Source organism: Thamnophis sirtalis, unplaced genomic scaffold, assembly GCF_051295495.1.
Source record: "Thamnophis sirtalis isolate CommonGarterSnake01/CBP01778 unplaced genomic scaffold, rThaSir2_p1.2 scaffold_5, whole genome shotgun sequence".
Taxonomy (NCBI): Eukaryota; Metazoa; Chordata; class Lepidosauria; order Squamata; family Natricidae; genus Thamnophis; species Thamnophis sirtalis.
Genome location: NW_028261385.1, coordinates 118,993,280 through 119,012,444, shown reverse-complemented (window position 1 = coordinate 119,012,444; position 19,165 = coordinate 118,993,280).

Genomic DNA, 19,165 nt, shown 5'->3' with positions numbered 1-19,165 from the left:
CACTGTGTCCGACAGGCCAGGCATCTCGCGTTTATGGCAGACATAAATGCGAGATGCCTGGCCTGTCAGACACAGCGGCGAGAACATCCCTGCCACTGCTGCGCTCTGCTGCCTCAACCCCCCACCTCCTCTGACCCCAACGCTGTGTCCGACAGGCCAGGCACCTCGCATTTATGTGTGTGTGTGTGTGTGTATGCGTGTGTTTCTTCACAGCAGTGGGGTTAGTGAGGCGGCGGACAAGGTGGCAGAGCGCGGCAGCAGCAGGGACATTCTCGCAGCTGTGTCCAACAGGCCAGGCATCTCGCGTTTATGTCTGCCATAAACACGAGACACCTGGCCTGTTGGACACAGCGGTGGGGAGAGAGGAGGCGGGGGGCGTGGCAGCAGCTGGCAAAGAAAGGGGAGAGGAGGAGGAGGAGGAAAGGGAGAGGGGAGCAGGACAAGGCTCCCAGTGGGGGAGAGAGAGCTGCCCCTCTCTTCTCAAACTCTCTCTCAAATTGAGAGAGAGTTTGTTTGAGTGAAGTGAAGAAAGAAACACATGCACACACACACGCACACACACAAACACACAAATTCCTCACAATAAAAAATTACAAATTAAATTACAATAATTTTGAATTCCCCCCCCCCTCCGTCCAATCCACATACCTTTTCCAGCTGTGGATTTCAACTCTCTTCTTGTCCGCCCGCCATGATGAAAATGTAAAAAATTAAATAAAAAGGCAACTTAGGCACGATTTGCTGCTGCCAGATCAGGAGGCAGAGAACCACGTACCTCCTATGCATAAGGAATTTTTTGCCTTTTAACCCTTGCTTAACTCTGAGCAAGGGTTAAAAGACGAAAATTCCTTATGCAAAGGAGGCCTGTAGTTCTCTCGCCTCCCCCTGCAGTTAGCACTAAGCAGACTCAGAGTCATCCACTGTGACTCTGGAGTCTGGCAGCAACTACCTTAGCCTTTTTCCTTTTAATTATTCTTTTCTTTTCCTCATGACACTGGTGAGGCCCCACCTCCCCTGCCTCCCCTGACTGCACGTCCCTGGTATGTGTATGTGTTTGTGTGTGTGTGTGGGGGGGGGGGGCTTAAGTCTATCTCCACTTTCCTGAGCAAAACTGGTGGGGTATCTAAACATGGTGTTATGACTCTAGTTAGTGCAATCTTGCAATTCAGATGTGTCTCATTGCCTTCTTTACAGCCATGGGTTGTGACTACCTTGCCCTCATCCAAACTAGAAGATATTTTGCTTTTTAACATTTATATTACTCCTCTTAATAAGAACAATCTGGTAAAGAGTATTTTGGAGCACATAAAAAGAATGATCCGTAGTGGTTTGACAAACATTCCACAGCTGCAATTATAATCTGTGGGGATTTAAATACTAGGATGGGACCAAATGATTCTACATTATTTCACCAATTTAAGATCCATTATGAGGAGAGTATATTAGAGGAACCCTTGTGCTTTAGACAATTTAAAGACCTAAAAGCTAACTGAACTTGTCTATATGCAAGACAGGTGACTGCACATCTGAACCCATGTATCCTTAACGGTTCCCTAGTTACAGTTAGGTTATTTGCATTATCCAGTATTTGTAAAGTTGAAAACGTAGGCTGATAATTTTATACACCCAATTGTGTCTCTTGTTTTATTTTAATATCCTCTGTGTAATTAGTATATTTTGACTTACTAAATGATGATTCTTCTTTAATGATTGGTCAAGAATCTCTTTAATAACAGATACTAGCTCAGAATTACGTATCCTCATAGCGCCCTCTAGTAGTCAGACTATTATTTATTTATTTATTTATTTATTTATTTATTTATTTATTTATTTATTTATTTATTCCTGGCCAATCAGAGTCCTTAAAATCAGCAGATTTCAACCACCCACAACAATATATTAAAGAGCAGCTAATTATTTTAAAAGTAGTAGATTAAAGCCACAAATTTATCCTTATATTTCAAAAGAAAGAATGTTCCATGTTTCCTTATTTTGACTACCTGTAGCAATCTTCTCCCTGTGGTTTAATAGTAGAGAAGAAGTCTCAGAAATGGCATGCCAAGCTTCAAAAAAGAGTAGTAATCTGTAACTATGGAGAGCCTCTTTTAGCTTGTAAAGGTAATAGTCTCATAAATTGTTTAAGAAATGAAGGTCATGGCTTATTATTCATTTGAAAAATAAATTCAAAAATGGCTTTTTTAGCCAACAATGACATGATTTCGAGCCCTCCCAGCTTCAGCCCACCAGTTGTTCTGGAAGCTCATCTTCTAAAACTGTTTGCAGGCTGTTGCTGTTATCCGAGGATATTTGAGGGATGATTCTGGGACTTTCCTTAACTTCAGAGAGACAAGAAGACAAAACGAAGCATGTTCCTTTTGTTGTTGTGTTGAAAAAAACATCCAGAGAGAGGAGATTCTCTGGGTGTGTGAGACTGTCATGGTAGCCAATGATGGGAGTGGCAACCAGAGCTGGAAGAGCTTGAGGACAAGGAGAATCTGACCATGCTGACCTGCTGATGAAGCAAATGATGACATTTGAACCCCATGCCGTGGCTGCCACCTGCGAGTCCTGGCGGACCCCAGATCAGGAACATGGAGGATGGGTGTCAGCACTGGAAATATAATGATTATTACAACTATAATCAATCACAGAAAGGAAACAACTGAAATCTGGCTAAGAACAGAGTAAATTACTGAATGATTTTTACTCTCCCCTTTGTTGAAGACACCACTATTGGTTGGCTTCACAGAAGCCAAACAAAACACCGTATGGCCAAATGCGATATATGAACCACTTTGTTGGTTTGCAGATCTTCCCTTGCATACTAATAAAATTAAACTCCTAGTTTATTAATGTATAAAATTATACCTCCAATTTCAATTTCTCCATCAAAATACCAATTGCTTTATCTGAGTTGTTTCACAAGTTAAATGGTAGGCAATTATTTTCCTATTCTATCACATTAATGACTGTTTTTAAATAAATTACGACTCCTCCCAGGAAAGGACATAAAAGGGGGGAGAGGAAAGTCCTGTACCTTCTTGGACATGGAAATATAATCAGCTGGTAACAGAAGCTGCTGACATGACTATGGGTGCTCTGATTGAAATTATGGGAGAATTTCAGTGCCAGCCATCCAACGTAACCAGGCCAAAGCCGTCTACATGTCCCAATTCTGCTTGCTAAACAAGGGCTGTAACCAATTGGAAATATATAGTCTATTGCTGTCTGAATGAGCTCACATGAACTTGTAAGCTTCCCTCCTCTTAGAGCTAGAAAGGAAATTTTAAGTTTCTGTTCTAAAACATGGTGGACTATTGAAAATTAATTCATTAATAGGTCAAAATAATATATTTGCCCTTCCTTACCAATTGAGAAAATTGCAAGGAAGCCTTTAATTTCCTCTCAAATGGAAACAGACATACTTGAAAGCAAAATTTCTGTTGATTCATTCATGTAACAATCCATAATTCTCCTTATATGTTCTCCTTAATCCATAATTCTCCAGATTATATGTTTTCTTTTTTCTGGGCAGCTGAACACATTTTTACAACAAAGCACTGGAAGACACTTACTTTTTCCCCAAGGAAAATAATGGGGCTAAAAGAAGCTCTGTCTGGGTGGGGATCAGTGATATTTATCCAAATTTTCATGTTCCCATCCGCAGCCAGGCCCAATTGCAGAGGTCAGGGTGCGCCAGACAGCATTGGTACTGGGTCCGGCAGAGGCCAAAAAGAGGGAGTGGGGGAGGGTCAGATATATACCAGGAGAATGAGTCCAGCCTGAAATTCCTAGGGTGGCTCCAGTACAGTTGTTGGTGGAAGTAGTCATATGGTTCAGATGCTGAAAAGGAAAAGGAAAGGCTGAATGGCGCAGGGCCAGAGAAAGGGAGCGAGTGAGCCTCCCTGCTTCCACTCCCTCCCCTTGGGTGATATCGGGGTGCAAAGCTGCTCTAAAAAGTTTGGGTGAACCACCCTGTGAGGAAAGCCTGGGCGAGGTGAGATGGGGCTGTGGAATGGAAGGGGTGAGGCTTCAGCTGGTTCATTGAACCGAAGAAAACATTAGCTACCAGTTCTACTGAACTGGTGCAAACCAGCTGAATCCCACCACTGCATATGGCACATATACATAGAATTAAATAGTGTATTTTGGATGTACAGTAGTAGTAAATAAATAGAGAGTGAAATTGTATCTTGTTGAGGCCTTTGAGGCAATGGGCCAGGCGAAGTGAGCTGCCTGGCAATGCCGGGTATGGCCAGAAGTGATCAGGTGGGGTGTGGCCAGGCATGGCAAGGAGAAGAGAGGCATCCCTTGACATGAGAGACATCATGTTGGCCATGTCCAGACACATTACCACACAGCCACACCTACCTAGCCCATCCTTATGGCAGAGAACCGGTTGTTAAATTTTTTGAATCTCACCACTGCTTAAGTTATACATCTTTCATAAGCTACAGTATATGGTACTCTACATTATAGAAAACTACAACTTATTATATTGAATCCCATATTTACTTACTGTATTACCTTGTTAGGTCAAACTTTGGTAACTCTTTATGCCTTTATTCTGATAATAATAACTTTAAAACATCCCCTACAAATCCACCCTTTCTCTATATTTTCAAATTATTATTGCCACATTTATCTTGAATTAATACTTTGGTAACCATTTAAATATTTCAAGACTATTTCAATGTTTTGTGTTTTCTCTTTCTTCAAATCTGGTACCATACATTACGTCACCATTTGCTGTCCAGTTTTTGATCACTGCATTTTTTCTATTGTAATCAGTTGGACAATTAAGGTGAGCAAGGAAGGTGCCATTAGTAATCCTATTATTGCCAGAAGTAATATTGTTCCCCATTTATTCCATCCCCCACTAATCAGTTGCCCCCACCAGATATTATCCATTACTCATGTCCATGTTTGCACTGGAACATAAACCATCTTCCTTGTTCTATCAGTTATCTCTTCTATAGCTTTTCCTTGATCATCTATTTGCAAATAACAATTTGTGAGATTAACTTTTCCACATACACCTCCTTCTTTTGCTAACAAATAATCTAAAACAAGTCTATTCTGATATATTGCTCTTTGAAGATGGATTTTTTTGTTTAGCTATTAAATTTAAAGCAATAGTGGTTTCATTAGTTATTATTTCAAGCACTGCCTGTAACTTTATAATTCTATTCAGCATATAAATAGGATTTCTATAACCATACACTCCATCTTTCTCCCAGGTTATTGGTCCATATACTTGAATTATTCTTTTGGAAGGCCATTCATTATCCTTCTATTGTCCTATTTTCAACTCTCTCTTAGATCTGTGACCTACTTCCTCATAAACAGATACACCCAGGCTTTCACTTTGGTGTATGGGCAGTAGAAGGGATTATGATATCACTATCTCCTGGGACTATGTTCAAGTCAGGTTGATCTGATTCAATGCCCCAATTCTCCAGTGTTAAAATTATCTTCTAGAGGAAAAGAGTAGGAGAGAGGGAAGGTGTGGAAAGAGAGGAGAGGAGAGGGAGAGAGCTAGGGTAATTAGATAAGAGAGAGAGGGTAGAAGGAAGAAAGAAAGTAGGGAGAAGAGAAGGAGAGGGGAGCTGAAGTTGAAATAGACTATAATATGGTGTATGGAAAGCAGAAGAGCAAATAAAAATTGAAGAGGCTTAACGGCAAAAGGAATTGATATATTATAATTAAGTATTCGAAAAATGCTTTTTAAGATGTACTGGTATACTTTAGATTATATTATATGTATCATAAAAAATAAAAAACGAAGAGAAACAGGAGAACTTAAAGCAGATGTTTTCAGAGGCTTTTGACTGTCTGGTGGGAAGACCGGGATCCAATTTTGATTGGCAGATCGACAAAATTTATCGCGTTAATTCTTGGGCGGCAAAACAGAAGCAACTCCCCCGAGATGTGGTAATATACTTTGTTACAAGAGAGTTCAGAAACATGATACTACAAGAGTCCTATAATACCAGGCTTCAAATTGGCGGACAGGATTTGATTGTCTTGAAAGAAATACCACCTCAAATGCTAAGAGCCAGAAGAGATTATGCTTTTTTGGTGGAAGAGCTCAGAAAGCGTCAGATACAGTATAGATGGGATGTCCCATTCGATATCATAGTCACATTTGACAAGCAAAGATATCGTCTTAACTCTGTATGGAAAGCTCGAGATTTCTATCATAAGATTCTGAAGGTGGGACACCCTGAATCATCGGGATATGGAGAAAGACCACGAGAAGGACAAGATAAACAGCAAACCACACAACTACCAGACAAAACGTACCATCTCCCCCTCCTGGAAGGGCAAGGGGTCAGGGAACAAAGACCTAACCGTACGACTACCAGACAAATGGAAAAACAAGCTACAACGCAACAATCTCAACAATCACTGGCCATTGATCAAGGAGTCACAGCAACAAGCTCAGAAGCCGTGGGAGGAGCCAGACCAAAGGTTAGACAGGCCATGCAGGAGGCTCTAAAAAAGCTTCAGGCAACCAAAAATGACAACTAAGATTTTGACATGGAATGTTAATGGACTGAACTCTCCACAGAAGAGAAAGAAAATATTTCATTATCTCAAACAGTTTAAGAATGATATAATTTGTTTGCAAGAAACTCATATTAAATCAACTGATCAAAAATATTTGTTTAACCCCAAACTTGGTCAACATTTTGTGACCTCTGCTACGGAAAAGAAAAATGGCATAGTTGTATACTTAAGAAAAGACATTAAAGCCGAGCTAATTGAAGCAGATCCCTTTGGAAGATATATCGCACTAGACTTAATCTTAGAAGGGAAAAAGACATTACTTTTGGGAATTTATGCTCCTAATCAACAACAAGATGGATTTTATAGAAATCTCCATGCTAAATTAGTACAGTGGGACTTTAAGTCTTGTATACTATTGGGTGACTGGAATGGCGTGATTGACACTAAAAGAGATAAGAAGACATCTCGCCCGAACACTAAATTCCGAGCTAAGTTACCCAAATCTTTTTTTGACATGATGGACGATTTCGAATTGCGAGATGTTTGGCGTGAAAGGAATGCAGAGGAATATGACTTCACCTTTTTTTCTGATAGACATCAATCTCTTTCAAGGATTGATTTTATACTAATTACTAATGATTTACTTTCTAGGGTGAAGAAGACAAAGATTGCAGCGAGAGTTCTTTCAGATCATAACCCAGTTTGGATGGAACTGGGAAGGGTAGTGCAGGCAAGAAGGTCTTGGAGGTTGAATAAAAATTTATTTAGATATGAAAAGTACATTAATGATTGTAAAAAATTGTTATCTGAATACTTTGTTCTCAACATGAATAAGGGTACATCTATGGAATATGTATGGGATGCAAGCAAAGCGTATATGAGAGGAGTACTGATGAATATAAACAAAATACATAGACACAAACAAGGGCAAAAATGAAAAGAATTGGAAGAGGAAATTAAAGGGAAAGAGTTGGAATGAACACTGAATCCAGGCGATATAAAGGCTAAGGAAGCAATCTCCATATTAAAATTCCAATTTGATATGCTGATCTCTGACCAGGTAGCCACCAGTTTATTATATGCAAAACACAATACTTTCTGCAATGCAAATAAACCCGGCAGGTGGTTGGCTTATCAGATTAGGAAAAAAAGAAAAACTCGAAATGTATCCAAATTGCGTTATAGAGGGAAGGAGGTGTTTCAACAGGAGGAGATCCAAAAGGCATTTTGGGAATTTTTTACAGAACTGTACAAAGGGGACAAAATTAGGGGTTTAGACATAGATAAATACTTAGATAAAGAGAAAATCCCCCTAGTTAGAGAAGAATACAGGCAAAAGTTGAACCAACCAATAACCTCTGGGGAAATCCTGCAGGTAATCAAACAATTAAAGTTAGGGAAAGCACCAGGTACAGATGGCCTAACAGCGGTTTATTATAAAAACTTACAGTTAGAAATGGTAGAACCTCTTAGAGAATTATTTAATAAAATTCAATCGGAAGGTAAAGTGCCCCCATCATGGAAGACAGCGTTTATATCGTTGATACCCAAAGAAGATCAAGATATTACTCAGCCAAAAAATTATAGACCTATTTCATTACTTAATGTAGTTTATAAAATTTGTACTAAAATATTAGCAAATAGGTTAATGGTGGTTATTCAACAATTGATACATACCGACCAAACAGGTTTTATACAGGGGAGACAGATGAAGAGCAATGTTAGATTAATCATTAATGCTTTAGAATATTTGGGAAAGAACAATCAAATCCCTGCCGCATTTATATTTCTGGATGCTGAGAAGGCCTTTGATCGAGTTAATTGGAAATTCCTGTTGAAGATATTGCAAAAAATGCAGATAGGAGATGGTTTTTTATGGTCAATTGGTGCAATATATCAGCAGCAAACAGCCCAAATCATAGTCAATGGAAGTTTAACAGACTCCTTTCAAATCGAAAAAAGTACAAGACAGGGCTGTCCTTTGTCCCCACTATTGTTCATTATAACTTTGGAAGTATTGTTGAATAAGATACGGGGCTTGGATGGTCTAACAGGGATCAAGATTAGACAACAAGAATATAGAGTCCGCGCTTTTGCGGATGATTTGGTCATAATATTGGAACAACCGCAGGAATCCAGTACGGTCTTAATGAATACGATTAATCAATATGGTCAAGTCTCTGGCTTTAAAATAAATTTAGGAAAAACTAAAATATTAGCTATAAATATGAATACTAAACAAAAGGAAGAATTAGGAGTGATGTTAGGATGTGAGGTAGTTAAAAAAGTCAAATATCTTGGAGTTAATATTTTAACTTCAAATGGGAAATTATATAAGCATAATTATGAACCACTTTGGTATAGTATAGACGGAGATGAAAAGGTGGGAGAAATTGCATTTATCTCTGCTGGGTAGGATAGCGGCAGTGAAAATGAACATCTTACCAAAATTTTTATTTCTTTTTCAAATGTTACCAATACTTAAAAGAGATGCGAATTTTTTAGAATGGCAGAAGGGTATCAACAAATTTGTATGGGCAGGAAAGAAGCCGAGGGTAAAGATGAAAATAATGCAAGATGTACGTGAAAGAGGAGGATTGAAATTACCTAACGTAAAATTATATTATGATGCAGTGGCATTATCTGCAATTAGTGACTGGACCCATTTAACCAATGATAGAATATTGAATATCGAGGGACATGATTTGGTATATGGTTGGCATGCTTATTTGTTATTTAACAAAAAATTGGATAAGAATTTTAAAAATCATATTTTAAGAAATGCTTTATTGCGGGTCTGGAAAAAATATCAATACAAACTAAACGATAAGTTGCCCATGTGGGCAATTCTTAGACATGCAATTCAAAATATGAATATAGAACAAAAACACGATAGAACCACTTACAGACAACTTCTTACTTCAGAAAGGGGGGTGTTACAATTAAAATCTTTAGAGGTACTTAAAGAGGAGAAGGTAGTTCAAACGTGGTTTCAGTATGGCCAATTGCAGGCTAGGTGGAAAATAGATTAAAAAACTGGCTTTGTAAAAGCTGAGGATAATTTGTTTAAACAAATAAGAGATCAAAGCTTAATGCATATAAAGAGGATATATAATGTACTAATACAGATGGATTCCGAAACGGAACTGATTAAAGACTGTATGATAAAATGGGCTCAGAATATTGAGGAACCAATAATGCTGGACACATGGGAAAGAATATGGGTAAGAAATGTGAAATTTACACAAGCACAAAATCTGAGAGAAAATTTTTGTAAGATGTTTTATAGATGGCATTTAGATCCCAAAAAGCTTGCTTCTATGTATCCGAATGTACAGCCTAAATGTTGGAGATGTGGTTCTCTTGACGCTACATATTTTCATATATGGTGGACATGTTGTAAGGTTAAGGCATTTTGGATAAAAATATGGTGGATCCTGCAAAATATCTTCAAAAGAAGGATAAAATTCACCCCTCAGTTTTACTAGGTATATGTACTGACTTTACAGCGGTAGAGATTAACTTGTTTCTGTACTTAATAACGGCAGCAAGACTGTTGGTGGCGCAATACTGGAAGAAGAAAGACGTGCCTACAACTCAAGAATGGACTTTGAAAGTTATAAACTTAGCCGAAATGGCAAAAATTTCAGCATATCTTAAAGAACATTCAAACGAGAGATATAAACGAGACTGGAAAAAATGGATTGATTATACACAAAGCAAATATGGGACTAAGAAACTCCAGATAGGCTATGCTTAAGATTAGCAATAACTTAAACTGTTTAAAGTTTGGGTAACAGTAAGAAGCTGAGTTCAACGTAGAGATCTTATCGACCTTTTTTTTTCTGCTTTGTTTTAAGACATTTTAGACTGTGTTTGCTAAAAAGTTATACCGTGTATGGGCTCTGGGAAGTTGGGGGGAGGGAAGGGAGGTGGAGTTCTAGGGGGAGGGGGAGGGGGGAAATATAATATGTGTTAGATCTTAAAGCACATGATTGCACTTGTATACTGTGGCTTTTTAATGTTAGTGTAAAAATAGGACAAGCTGAACATATTGGTAGACAATAGAGGTACACCGAAGGGAGGAGTAGAGCGAAAGAAGAAGGAGGGGTGGAGAGGGTGGGAGAGAGGATTGGAGGCAGGAGGAGAAGGAAGGGAGGGAATGTATTGGGAGAGAGGAGTGATAGAGGGGGAGGGGAAGTAGGAAGTAGAGGGGTATGTTGGAAGGAAGAATGAAAGTTGGAGGGAGGTGAAAGAGGGTGTATGGTGGGTCAAGGTGGTATATTGGGTTTGTATTTTGGGGGGTATTGTCTATAAAAGCGAGGGCTGTGTTTATTATTCAATGTTATATGCCCCGGTTATGCACAGTATACATGTGATTGTATGGAATGAAATGGAAATGGAAATAAACGTATTTTCAAACCAAAAAATAAAAAATGTTTGATAAAAAAATTATCTTCTAGCATCAAACATTTGCACATTTAATTTACCCAGTCTTCCACTATTACTATATCACAAGGTTCTTCACAAGCACAAGCTTGTCCACAATCACATCAATCGTAACAACATTCAGTGATATAGTTACAATTACAGAACCCACACATCTTGTAGAGTGTGACGTTCCACAGCTTTTTTTAGGACCTTCAGATGGAATAACGTAGGCCTTTCACTCAGGCCAGGAAAACCAAAAAGCTGCTATTCTTTTAATCAGAAAAAGCACAAACAAAATGCATTCATACCACAATGACCATACCAGTTTCTGGTAATTTTTATTCTCAGCAGGTCTTCTCCAGGAACCACTTTCCACTCCCTTTGTTCATCCACTGGTACTTTCACTCAGCTTTAATGCATCCACCCAATCACCAGGCTGGAACTCATGGACAGCACATTTGAGAAGTGGGGTTTGAGCTAGCAATCGTTTGTTCCTGAGGTAAGACAAAGAAGATAGCCAAAGTATTCAATTCTTTACAAACATCTCCTTAGTTTCATATTGTGAAATCTCCCCCATTCTGCCCACCTATGACAATCCAAACATCATTTCATAAGGTGAAATACCAGTGTCCCTTTATGGGGGGGGGTTCGAATTTTGAGCAAGGCCAAGGGTAAACATTTGGTCCATGGCATAGACTCATTTGCATTCCATGGAACATGGCATTCCCACTGAATTCCCACTGCTTCCATGATTGATTGAAGCACTTTTACAGTAAAATGAGACATTTAGTCACTATCTACAGCTTCTGTTATTCCCTATCTAGTCATTAACTGTTCCAATATAATTTTGGTGACTTTTGCTACAGGGACCCTCGTGGCTAGATAAGCTTCAACCATCCAGTCAAGTGATCCACTCTCACCAATAAATATTTAGGTATCCCCACTTGAGGTAATGCAGTAAAATTAACTTGAATGCATTGAAATGGTCTCATACTAACGTCTCCATCCCCTTTCTTTATGTTGTAGAACTTATTTATTAAATCTTTTATGTACCATACATTTGTCACATATTTGTTTAGCTACTGTATACAATCCATAGCATCGTGTCAGGTTTTAAAATAAATCTAGCTATAAATATGAATACTAAACAAAAGGAAGAACTAGGAAGAATGATAGAATGTGAAACAGTTAAGAAGGTCAAATATTTAGGAGTTAATATTTCAACCTCAAATGGGAAATTATATAAGTATAATTATGAACCACTTTGGCATAGTATACAGACAGAGATAAAAAAATGGGACAAGTTACAGTTATCTTTGCCGGGAAGAATAGCAGCAGTGAAAATGAATATTTTACCTAAATTTTTATTTCTTTGCCAAATGCTACCTATACTTAAAAAAGATGTGAACCTGCTAGAATGGCAGAAGGGTATTAATAAATTTGTATGGGCAGGAAAGAAGCCGAGAGTAAAGCTAAAAATAATGCAAGATGTGCCTGAGAGGGGAGGTTTGAAATTACTCAACCTAAAATTATATTATGATGCAGTAGCATTATCTGTAATTAGTGATTGGATTGATTTAACTAATGATAGGATACTTAATATCGAGGGGTATGATCTGGTATAAGGCTGGCATGCTTACCTGTTATAAAACAAAAAAGTGGACAAAAATTTTAAAAGTCATATTTTAAGGAATGCTTTACTGCGGGTTTGGAAAAAATATCAATATAAATTAAATGATAAGATACCCATGTGGGAAATTCCTAGACATGCAATAGAAAATAGCACAAAAACAGGATATAATTACTTACAGACAGCTTCTTACCCTAGAAAGGGGTGTATTACAACTAAAATCCTTAGATGTATTAAAAGAGGAAAAGGTAATTCAAACATGGTTCCAGTATGGACAGCTACAGGCCAGGTGGAAAACAGATCAAAAAATTGCTTTCATGCAAGTCGAGGATAATTTATTTAAACAAATAAGAGATCAAAGTTTAATGCATATAAAGAGGATATACAATGTATTAATACAGATGGATTCCGAAACAGAACTAGTTAAAGACTGTATGATAAAGTGGGCTCAAAATATTGAGGAACCAATAATGTTGGATACATGGGAAAGAATTTGGGTAAGAAATGTAAAATTTACACAAGCCCAAAACCTAAGAGAAAATTTTTATAAGATGTTTTATAGATGGCATTTGGATCCTAAAAAGTTGGCTTTTATGTATCCGAATTTACAACCCAAATGCTGGAGATGTGGCTCTTTCGATGCTACATATTTTCATATATGATGGACTTGCAAAAAGGTTAAGGCATTTTGGATAAAAATATGGTGGATTATGCAAAATGTTCTTTAAAAAAGGATAAAGTTTACTCCACAGTTATTTTTGTTAGGTACAATTACTGACTGTACAGCTGTAGAGATTAATTTGATTTTGCACTTAATAACTGCAGCAAGACTGTTGGTATATATCAGGTTTGATGAGACGTGTTAGATTTTAATGTAATTTGACTCCACATGTATACTGTCTTCTCTTATATTTTCATTATTATTAATATTATTATTATTATTATTATTATTATTATTATTATTATTATTATTATTGTACAATTGTATCACAGCGGCCAGTTGTTTCGCCGGATTTGGCATTGGTTACTAGTCGGGACCCACCCAGGGGCCTAGGACGTCGTAACGTATTTTCTTAATATGCGTGCAGATCCAAGCAGTGCGGCTTTTTGCATTTGACTGATGGTGATTTTGTCAATTTTTAACTGTTTTAAATGTAATTCCAGTGCTTTTGGAATAGCACCCAGTGTGCCAATTACCACTGGAATTACCACTGCTGGTTTGTGCCATAGTCGTTGAATTTCGATTTTTAAGTCCTGGTATCTTGCGATTTTTTCATGTTGCTTCTCGGCGACCCTGCTATCACCTGGTATTGCAATGTCTATGATTGTGACCTTGTTTTTCTCAACCAGTGTGATGTCTGGTGTATTATGCGCCAGTATTTTGTCGGTTTGTATACGGAAATCCCACAAGATCTTGACCATCTGATTTTCTGTGACTTTTTCAGGCTGATGTTCCCACCAGTTTGTTGCTGTTTTAATATTATAATTTTTGCACAAATTCCAATAGATCATTTGTGCTACTGAATTGTGCCGCAATTTATAATCAGTCTGCGCGATTTTTTTACAGCAGCTGAGTATGTGATCAACAGTTTCGTCAGCTTCTTTGCAAAGTCTGCATTTGGCATCATCAGAGGATTTTTCGATTTTGGCCTTAATGGCATTTGTGCGGATAGCTTGTTCTTGCGCAGCCAGGATTAGTGACTCTGTTTCTTTCTTTAATGTACCTGTTTTTAACCATAACCAAGTTTGTTCACTGTCCACTTTATCTTTTATTTTTTCCAGAAATTGACCATGCAGTGCTTTGTTCTGCCAACTCTCCATTCTTGATTTTATCACATCTTTTCTGTATTCTTGTTTTGTCTGTTGGGCCTTCAGTAGATTTTTGTTCTTTACTTCGATTAATAGATGTTCTTGACTTTCTTTTAAATAATCAGCCAGTGCATGTTTTTCTTCTTCAACTGTTTGCTTCACTTGTAATAATCCTCTGCCACCTGATTTTCGGGGCAGATATAGTCTATCAGTATCACCACGTGGATGTAAACTGTAGTGCATTGTCATTAGTTTCCTGGTTTTTCGGTCCAAAAGGTCCAAATCAGCTTGTGTCCAGTTAACTATGCCAGCTGTGTATCTTATAACTGGTATTGCCCAGGTATTTATGGCTTTGATTGTATTTCCACCATTCAATTTAGATTTCAAAATTTTCCTAACTCTGTTGGTGTACTCTCGTCTGACAATAGTTTTTACTTCTCCATGCTTGATATTATCCAACTGCAGAATGCCTAAGTATTTGTAGGCTTCATTTTCTTTGCATTTAATTAGTTGGCCATTGGGCATTTCAACTCCCTCAGATGCAGTGATTTTGCCCCTTTTTATGGATACAGTGGCGCATTTTTCCATGCCAAACTGCATTGAAATATCGGTGCTGAATACTCGGACTGTGTTTGTCAGTGATTGGATTTCTTTTTCTGACTTTCCATAGAGTTTCAAATCATCCATATATAGTAAATGCGAAATTTTTTCAGCTTTTTTGGCTGTTTGGTAGCCTAATTTCATTTTTTTTAAGATTACTGATAGTGGGATCATTGCGATTATGAAGAGAAGAGGTGAAAGTGAATCGCCCTGGAAAATTCCTCGCTTGATATTAACCATTCCGTAGCTCTCATTCCCTACTGCCAACTCAGTTCTCCATTGTTTCATTGCCTTTTCAGTAAAGGATGTAATATTTTTGCTAATGCCAGTTGTTTCTAAGCATTTTATGATCCAACTATGTGGCAGTGAGTCAAATGCCTTTTTGTAATCAATCCAGACCATATTCAAGTTCGTTTTTCTGTTCTTACAATTTTCTAATATCATTTTATCAATTAGAAGCTGATCTTTTGTGCCCCTGCTCCTTCTTTTGTTGCCTTTTTGCTCTACTGGCAAGATGTTGTTTGTTTCCAAATAATCCATCATGTTATCTGCAATAATGCCTGTGAGTAATTTGAAGGTTGTTGGCAAGCATGTTATTGGTCTGTAGTTTTCAGGTGTTGTTCCTTTAGTTGCATCTTTCTGAATCAAGTATGTTTTTCCAGTTGTCAACCATTCATCAATTTGGCCCTTTTGTAAAATTTCATTCAGTTGCCTGGCCAATATTGCATGTAAACTGGTCAGATATTTGAGCCAGAAACCATGTAATTGGTCCTTTCCAGGTGATGTCCAATTCTTTACCTTTTTAACTCGATTTTTGACCATCTCAGTTGTTATTTCTAATACTTGCATTTGTTTGTTGCCAATGCTTTTCTCAAACTCATGTATCCACTTTGCTTCCTTGTTGTAGTCCTTTGCATTTTCCCACAATTCTTTCCAGAATTCAACTGTGGCCTGCTTTTCTGGTTTTTCACTTTTGGTGTCACCATTTACATTAAGACTTTGATAAAAACGCCGTTGGTCTGATCGAAATTGCTGATTTTGTTTATATTGGATGATTCGTGCCTCATATCTTTCAATTTTTCTAGCTGTTGCTGTTATCTGCTGTTTTACAATCTCTACAGCTTCATTGATGTTTCTTGTATCCAATCTATATCTTCTGATTAGCCGATCTATGATTTTGTTGTTTTTAAGTCGTTGCTCATGCATGTTCTTTAAGTTACTAGCATCTGCCCTTAATTTTTTGATTTTTTGTTCTAAATGGATTTTCCACTTTGGCTTTGGTGCTTTTTCTGTTGTGTGACTAGGTACTTTAATTTTAATGCCTAGTTCATTAGTGACTATTACAGCTGCGCTGTACATTAACTGGTTTGTTTCCAAGATGGTTCCCGGTTCAATTGTTGAAAACACTGCATTAACCATTTTCATGATAGGGGCCAAAATTTTCTTAGGCACAGTTTTTAGTGATGGTAAACGTTGCCTTTCCTCATTAAGCAGAAAATGTTCCATGATCTTATCCTTCAATTCTTTTTGTTTTTGAGTTAGTTCATCAGTTGGTTCAATGATAACTGGTTCTAGTGGTGGTGATGTTATTTCCTCCCCGAGAGCTTCTTCTGGGAGTTCTACTATAGTGTCTTTAGTTGTGTCTTGAATATCAGTTATTTCCGCTTGTGATATTGTTTTTTGGGTTTTGCAATTTGCCTGAATTTCCTCGTGTTCAACTTCACTAAACACTTTATTCCGTATAATAAATCGCCTTTGATCTGCTAGTCGTTGTTCACTAACATTTGAATCTGGATATTGTTGTTTCCATAATTCATACATTCGCTTTAAATATCCTCTTTTTTCTGGCTCTGAGTTGTAGTAACAGGCCATTATGGCACGGTTTTCATCTGCACTATATTTTTGTCGTTTTGTTGGCTGGTCCACTTGTAGCCCACTTGTCGACGGATGTCCAGGGACCCCAACATCCGCCGCGGCCCTTGTTAACCCGCGCGACGACCGATGCGGTATGGAATTCTTATTTGTTTTTTTCACCATATTGTATGGGTTGGCGGGGTTTTTTTTTTACGGGACCAGATGCCAACCTGATCCCAACCTTCCTCCTTTCTCATCCGGGCTTGGGACCGGCAACGGCGGAGTTATTATTATTATTATTATTATTATTATTATTATTATTATTATTATTATTATTATACAATTGTATCACAGCGGCCAGTTGTTTCGCCGGATTTGGCATTGGTTACTAGTCGGGCCCCACCCAGGGGCCTAGGACGTCGTAACGTATTTTCGTAATATGCGTGCAGATCCAAGCAGTGCGGCTTTTTGTATTTGACTGATGGTGATTTTGTCAATTTTTAACTGTTTTAAATGTAATTCCAGTGCTTTTGGAATAGCACCCAATGTGCCAATTACCACTGGAATTACCACTGCTGGTTTGTGCCATAGTCGTTGAATTTCAATTTTTAAGTCCTGATATTTTGCGATTTTTTCATGTTCCTTCTCGGCGACTCTGCTATCCCCTGGTATTGCGATGTCTATGATTGTGACCTTATTTTTCTCAACCAGTGTGATGTCTGGTGTATTATGCGCCAGTATTTTGTCGGTTTGTATACAGAAATCCCACAAGATCTTGACCATCTGATTTTCGGTGACTTTTTCAGGCTGATTATTATTATTATTATTATTATTATTATTATTATTATTATTATTATTATTATTATTATTATTATACAATTGTATCACAGTTGTTTCGCCGGATTTGGCATTGGTTACTAGTCGGGCCCCACCCAGGGGCCTAGGACGTCGTAACGTATTTTCGTAATATGCGTGCAGATCCAAGCAGTGTGGCTTTTTGCATTTGACTGATGGTGATTTTGTCAATTTTTAACTGTTTTAAATGTAATTCCAGTGCTTTTGGAATAGCACCCAGTGTGCCAATTACCACTGGAATTACCACTGCTGGTTTGTGCCATAGTCATTGAATTTCGATTTTTAAGTCCTGGTATTTTGCGATTTTTTTCATGTTCCTTCTCGGCGACCCTGCTATCACCTGGTATTGCAATGTCTATGATTGTAACCTTGTTTTTCTCAACCAGTGTGATGTCTGGTGTATTATGCGCCAGTATTTTGTCCGTTTGTATACGGAAATCCCACAAGATCTTGACCATCTGATTTTCGGTGACTTTTTCAGGCTGATGTTCCCACCAGTTTGTTGCTGTTTTAATATTATAATTTTTGCACAAATTCCAATGGATCATTACAGGAGCTGAGAATGTGATCAACAGTTTCATCAGCTTCTTTGCAAAGTCTGCATTTGGCATCATCAGAGGATTTTTCGATTTTGGCCTTAATGGCATTTGTGCTGATAGCTTGTTCTTGCGCAGCCAGGATTAGTGACTCTGTTTCTTTCTTTAATGTACCTGTTGTTAACCATAACCAAGTTTGTTCACTGTCCACTTTATCTTTTATTTTTTCCAGAAATTGGCCGTGCAGTGCTTTGTTCTGCCAACTCTCCATTCTTGATTTTATCACATCTTTTCTGTATTCTTGTTTCGTCTGTTGGGCCTTCAGTAGATTTTTGTTCTTTACTTTGATTAATAGATGTTCTTGAATTTCTTTTAAATAATCAGCCAGTGCATGTTTTTCTTCTTCAACTGTTTGCTTCACTTGTAATAATCCTCTGCCACCTGATTTTCGGGGCAGGTATAATCTATCAGTATCACCAGGTGGATGTAAACTGTAGTGCATTGTCATTAGTTTCCTGGTTTTTCGGTCCAAAATGTCCAAATCAGCTTGTGTCCAGTTAACTATACCAGCTGTGTATCTTATAACTGGTATTGCCCAGGTATTTATGGCCGTGATTGTATTTTCACCATTCAATTTAGATCTCAAAATTTTCCTAACTCTGTTGGTATACTCTCGCCTGACAATAGTTTTTACTTCTCCATGCTGGATGTTATCCAACTGCAGAATGCCTAAGTATTTGTAGGCTTCACTGGCTGCCAGCAGTTCGGCAGATCAAATCTCACCAGGTTCATTTTCTCCTACACATACGCCGATGTTCACGGAGAAGGCATGGGCTTGGAAGTTCCTTTGTAAACACAAACTCCCATAGTGGATTGTATTGAAAGCCAAACAGGAAGTCAGGGTGGTTGGAATGGCCTTGGGCAGCTTCCAGTGGTC